Source organism: Salvelinus sp. IW2-2015, linkage group LG30 (genome assembly GCF_002910315.2).
Source record: "Salvelinus sp. IW2-2015 linkage group LG30, ASM291031v2, whole genome shotgun sequence".
NCBI classification, from domain to species: domain Eukaryota; kingdom Metazoa; phylum Chordata; class Actinopteri; order Salmoniformes; family Salmonidae; genus Salvelinus; species Salvelinus sp. IW2-2015.
This window is the reverse complement of record NC_036869.1, coordinates 879,872-886,882: the sequence shown is the minus strand read 5'-3', so window position 1 is coordinate 886,882 and position 7,011 is coordinate 879,872. Positions and strand designations below refer to the sequence as shown.

At 40.4% G+C, this 7,011-nt stretch overlaps 1 pseudogene; it reads right to left on the bottom strand.

The window, feature by feature from the left end:
* The window catches only part of LOC111954901 (cyclic AMP-responsive element-binding protein 5-like), a 31,341-nt pseudogene that overhangs the window by 8,929 nt on the left and 15,401 nt on the right, over nt 1-7,011 (bottom strand).

Below are 7,011 nucleotides of genomic sequence, written 5' to 3'. Positions count from 1 at the left end.
ACAGACACTCTTTGCTCTCTCTTTCTCTCTCTCTCTTCTCTCTCTCTCTCTCTTTCTCTCTCTCGCTCTCGTCTCTCTCTCTCTCTCTCTCTCTCTCTCTCTCTTCTCTCTCTCTCACTCCTCTCTTCCTCTCACTCTCTTTTTTTCTCTCTCTCATCTTTCCTCTCTCTCTCTCTCTCTCTCCTCTCTCTCTCTCTTCTCTCTTCTCTCTCAGACTCTTTCTTCTCTCTCTCTCTCTCTCTCTCTCTCAGACTCTTTCTTCTCTCTCTCTCTCTCTCTCTGACACTTTCCTCTCTCTCTCTTTCTCTCTATCTCTCTCTCACACACACACACACCATGCACGGCACACTCGATAGTGACAGTGTAGGAGTAAAGGAGTTTCTGTCTAGTACATAGAAACCCTGTAACACGTGGAACTCTATGATTCTGTCCACAGTTCTGTACGGTACATTACAGGTTGATATTTGGCTGATCACCCTGAAAGCATGCCGTACTGGCACTCTACCTCATGTGACAGAGTCAAACAGATATTCATCACTGCTCCCACACATAGAACGTGTTTGTAGTGCCCTACTTTTGACCAGGGCTCATAGTGCTCTCACTATGCTGTACATTGAGTAAGGTGCCACTTGGAGCATACATACTGTCAACTCTCTTTTCCCTCGCTGAGGCTTCACTATTTAACTAGAACAGAGCTAACTGTAGAACAGAGCCACCATAACAATGACTAAGTCACAAGTCTTCGTTGTCTAATCTGCTGAGCGCCATTGGACTAGCACAGCAACAGAACACTATTCTGTATATTTGAAGTCATTCAAGTCATTTTTCCATGATTCCAAGAAGCGAAATTCCTCAATTCAAAACAGGTATAAGATCCGAGTCCATAGAGAGAGCTGCTAGTCAGAGAGAGTAGAGTAGGCTACAGCCACAAAGACCACCAACCCCGGGCTGTGGGTCAGATTGTTAACCACAGACCTATGTAGCTCAGAAAAATGATCCCATGTGGTCCCCAAGCACAGGGTGAGCACATGAGGTTATTTCCTGTGTGTGTGAGCATCGTGTGTGTGTGTGTGTGGGTGTGTGTGTGTGTGTGTTGTGTGTGTGTGTGGTGTGTGTGTGTTGTGTGTGTGTGTGTGTGTGTGGTTGTGTGTGTGTGTGTGTGTGTGTGTGGTGTGTGTGTGGTGTGTGTGTGTGTGTGTGTGTGTGTGTGTTGTGTGTGTGTGTGTGTGTGTGTGTGTGTGTGTGTGTGTGTGTTGTGGCGTGTGTGGTGGCTGGGGTGTGTCTTGGAGAATCTGTGCTTGATAAAATTGCAGAAGTGTTTTGTGTGTGTGTGTTTAAGGCATAATACTAGATTTCACTTGGAGCAAATTGTCCTATGATAGCCTTTTAAAACAAAAAAAGGAAAGGTGAACTAGTGAAGAAAGGTCAAGTAAAATTGGAGAGAGAAAGAGTATGTGAGAGAGAGAGAACTTTTTGAGTGAATTAGAGGGATAAAGGGAATATGAGGGAGTAAAGGGAGAACATGTAAAGTGTGATTTTTCTCTGGTCGGGACTAGTGTGTGTAAAGGTGGAGAGTTACACTGCCGTTCCTCTCTCTTTCACCTGGGAGGAATGAGATTAGCCAGAGGGTGAATGGGGCCCCAGAGAGAGGGGAGAGAGGGAGAGAGGGAGAGACGAGAGAGAGAGAAGACTAGAAATGAGAGAGAGAGAACTAGAAAGAGAGGAGACAGAGAGAGAGAGAGAGAGAGATAGAGATGAAGAGAGAGAGAAAGAGAGGAGAGAGAGAGAGCGGAGAGAAATATATTATTATATATAATAGAGAGAGAGAGGAGAGAGAGAGAGAGAGCGAGAGAGAGAGAGAGAGAGAGAGAGAAGGAGGCAGGAGAGAGAGAGGAGAGAGCGAGAGAGAGAGAGAGAGAGAGAGAGAGAGAGAGAGAGAGAGAAAAGAGAAAGAAAGAGAAAGAAAGAGAAGAAAGAAAAGAAAGAAAGAAAAAAGAAAGAAAGAAACAAAGAAAAGAAGAAAGAAAGAAAGAAAGAAAGAAAGAAGAAAAGAAGAAGAAAGAAAGAAAGGAAAAGAAAGAAGGAAAAGAGTGAGAGTGAGAGTGAGAGAGAGATGGGCGCGCCACAGCGAGAGATAAACCCAATTTTGTGATAAACTCCCATGATCTACTGGGTGAAATACCACAGTGTGACATACAAGCAGCAAGATGTGTGACCAGTTGCCACAAGAAAAGGGCACCAGTGAAGATGTTTATTTCTGTTTTATTTATTTTCCCGGTTTGTACTTTAACTATTTGCACATAATATGACATTTTGAATGTCTTTTATTCTTTTGGAACTTTTGTGAGTGTAATGTTAAATGTTCATTTTTATGTGTTTATTTCACTTTTTGTTTATATCTACTTCACTTGCTTTGGGCAATGTAACCATATTGTTTCCCATGCCAATAAAGCCCTTAAATTTGACATTGAATTGGAAATTGAATTGAATTGAGAGAGAGAGAGAGACAGATAGACAGAAGGTTGAATGGGACCCTACACGAGAGAAGATTTGAGAGAGAAGAGAGAGGGAGAGAAGAGACAGAGAGAGAGAGAGAGAGAGAGAGAGAGAGAGAGAGAGAGAGAGAGAGAGAGAGAGAGAGAGAGAGAGAGAGAGAGAGAAGACAGGCTATGTGCACACTGCCCACAAAAATGAGGTGGAAACTGAGGCTGCACTTCCTAACCTCCTGCCCAATGTATGAACCATATTTTAGAGAGATCATTATTTCCCTCAAGATTACACTCTTGATGCACAAGATTTGAAAACAATATCCCAATTTGATTACTCCCATATCTACTGGGAGAAATCCACCAGTTGTGCCATCACAGCAGCAAGATTTGTGACCTGTTGCCACAAGAAAAGGGCAACCAGTGCGAAGAAGCAAACACCATTGTAAGGAAATACAACCATATTTGTTATTTTATCTTATATTTATTTTTAATAAATTATTCTTTTTGTTATAATCCACTGTGCTTTATTCCATTGTACATGTTTTACCAATCACTTTTGTATTACGTATTAAATTTATATTAATTTATAACATTTAGTTATTTTTGTCTTTATTGTTTTGAACTTCTGTATGTGTAATGTTTACTGTTAATTTGGTATTGTTATTTTCAGCACTTTTGTATAATATCTAACCTCACTCTGCTTTGGCAATGTTAACACATGTTTCCCATTGCGAGGAAGAGAGAGAGAGAGACAGAGACAGAGACAGAGACAGAGACAGAGACAGAGACAGAGACAGAGACAGAGACAGACAGGGACAGACAGGGACAGAGGGCGAATGGGTTCCCACAGAGAGAGAGAGAGTGTGCATGGTTAGTAGCCTACATATTTTATTTGAAAGAAATAGAGTCTTTATAACAGCTCCTCTAATCTCTGTCACCATAGAGACCCATGTAGAAACATGAACATTATATGAATGTTCATGTATATGAATATGAATATATGAATGTACCCACCTTCATTGGTGGGTACCATGAAAAGGTATTCTGATTGGTCGGTACCTGAGGTGAAGAGCAGGAAGTGTTGTGGAGGGGACCTTGGACGCTCATCATACTGGATCCCATAGACATCTGTCTTTCCATCTGAGGAACAAAAACCAATTTATTTCTACACAATTCAACCTTGGAAACATCTATTGAAATATGTGCAGCCGGTAAATGCTCGCCCGTTTCAATCAGATCCGAAGAAACAAGGAGGTAATTACAAGATAATAATGTTAAAGGGTGAAATGCGCACATCCATGAAAAACCTTTCTCAGGTTCTGGATCAAAGAGAAAAGCATCAATTAGAAACATGGTCGGCCCAAAGTTTGAGAAAGTGTGAGAAAAGGATAACGTTTCAAACTCCAAACAGGGTTTTCTTCAATTATTAGATCATAACAATATAATATTAGGACGTGGTAATACCAATCTAACAAGCAATAGGTATTTCTCAAGCAAGGCTATAGGCCCGTTATGTAAAAGAAGGACAGTGTAAGTAAAGTTGTATGTACTCACAGACATGTGCTGGGCAGATGCACCCTGCATGTCTGGGTCTGGCAGGGTGCCAGGCATGGAGGCAGCCAGGGGCTGTCTCTGTCTGTTGTTCCTCAGGTGCAGTAGGGAGGAGAGGGGCCCAGGGACTGGTCTGAGATCAGGAGAAATAGGAGACAGATATCAGTGAACCTCAGTAACAAGCTTCTACACTGGTCTCAGATCTGGGACCGAATAAAGAGAGACATGGGGGAGAGTGATAGACAGAGGGGATTATAGAGAGACTGAGAGGAGAAAGAGATTGAGAAGTAAAGGAAGAACCTTCAATAAGAGCTAAGAAAGAGATGGAAAGTATGGTGAGATAAAGCCATAGAAAGAGATGGAAAGTATGGTGAGATAAAGTAACAAGTCATACGTACAGTATAGGGTTGGAGTAGATTAGTGTACACTACAGTTGATTTACAGCCATAGTACAGGCAGTTGATTACAGCATAGTACCATAAGTTGAGTGTACGACCTGACAGTTACAGCATATACAGCTAAGAGAGTACTAATATACGAAGCAGTTGAAAGGCAGTACAAGGACATTGATTACAGCATAAAGTAATTACAGGAATACCCTACAGTTGATTACAGCATAGTAAACAGTCCTCCAGTTGATGTAACAGCATAGTACACAGTAACAGTTGATACAGCATAGTAAGACCAGTCTGTTACAGACCAGTACACCCCTGACTTAGCTACAGCATAGTACAGTCACAGTTGATTACAGCATAGTAAACAAGACAGTTTGATTACGCATAGTACAAGTCAACAGCAAACGTTGAAATTACGTAGCATAGTACACTACAGTTTGATTACCAGCATAGGACGACTACAGTTGATACAGCATAGTAAACACCGTCAGTTGATATACAGCAAGTACACTACAGTTGATTACAGATAGATACAGCTACAGTTGATTCAGAACATACCGTATAACTACAGGTATGCAAAAGTTATACGCATAGCTACCACCACAGTTGATGAAAGTAGACTACAGTTGATTACATGCACTAGTAAGTACCAGTGATACAGCATAGTACACTAACCCAGATGATATAACAGCATAGTACACGTACATGTTGAATTCACAGCAAGTACACTACAGTTGATTACAGCATAGTACAGTACAGTTGATAGCTAGTACACTACCAGTTCGATTCAGCATAGTAGCACTACAGTTGAGAGTTACACGAGACTACGTTGATTCAGCATAGTAAACAGTACACGTGAGAAGTGCACTACAGTTGAATTACAAGTAAGTACACGCCAGTTTGATTTACAAGCATAGTACAGTATAAAACAGTCATAAGACAAGTAGCAGTGACAACAACATAGACACAGTTGATTCAAGCATAGTACCAGCAGTTGATACAGATAGCACTACAGTTGATTCAGCATAGTACACAGATACAGAAGACCTACTAGTGGCTACAGATCGTAACAGTAACGTGTTCAGATAAGGTAACTACAGAAATAAGTTCTGACCGCCATCCAGACATCACAATAGCACATACAGTTGATAGCAGCATGTACACGTAAGTCGATTACAGCAATAGTAACAGTACAGTTGAATTACAGACGATACAACATGAGTACAGTACAGTTGAATTACAGCATAGTACAGTCCACGTTGATTACAGCATATACACACTATACAGTGATTAGTCAGGCAGTACGTGACCAAAGTCACAGTCAGTGATTTACAGCGCATATGTACACTACAGTTATTAACAGCATAAGTACACTACATTTGATTACAGCAACTAGTACAGTACAGGTTGATTACAAGCATAGTACAACTAAACACAGTTGATTACAGCATAGTAAGTACAACAAAAGTAAAAAACAAAAAGTGTGATTAACAGCCATAGTAAGTCCGTTGTATTTACGGCATAGGTCCACTACAGTTTGAGGAAGTAGCTACAGTTGATTAGCAGCATAGTACACAGTTGAGAAAGTGCAGCTACAGTTGATTACAGCATGTACAGTCCAGTTGATTACAGCATAGTAACAGTGCCAGTTGATTACAGCATAGTACAGTACAGTTGCTTACAGGCGATAGTACACTACAGTTGATTACCAGCAGATAAGTACGTACGTTTGTACACGCATAGTACAGTAACAGTTGATTTTACAGCTAGTTACAAACTACGTTGATTAACAGCATTAGTAGACTGGGTCGCATTGATTAGCATAGTCAAGTAACATTGAAGTAGTAACACTATTCGTGATTACAGCATAGTACAAATACAGTTGAATTACAGCATAGTAACAGTCCAGTTGAGTTACAGCATAGTACGCGGTACAGTTGATTAACAGCATAGTACAGTACACGTTGATTAGCAGCATAGTACAGTCCAGTTGATTACAGACAAGCATAAGTAGCAAAACTACAAGTTGGATTACATGCATATGTACAACTACAGTTGATTCAGCATAGTAACACTACAGTTCTGATTACAGCATAGTAAGCAGTACCAGTTGATTACAGCATAGGTACAACTACAGTTGATTACAGCATGGTAATTAACTAAACAGTTGTTAGCAGCATATACAACTACAGTTGATTACAGCAATAGGTACAGTAAGTTTGATTACAGCATAGTACAGTAACAGTTGATTACGCATAGTACTCGTACAGTTGTTACAGCAATAGTACAGTAACAGTTGAGTAGTACAGTAACAGTTGATTACAGCATAACAGTCCAGTTGATTACAGCATATTACAGTCAGTTGATTACATGAGCATAGTACAGTACATTGATTACCAGCATCGTACACGTACAGTTGATTTACAGCATAGTAAACTCAATAGTTGATTACAGCATAGTAAGGTCCAGTTGATTAAGCATAGTAAAGAGGTAAGTTGAGTAGTAGCATACTATCCGTTGATTACAAGCATAGGGTACAACTACAGTTTTGATTTACAGGCATATAGTACAGTAAT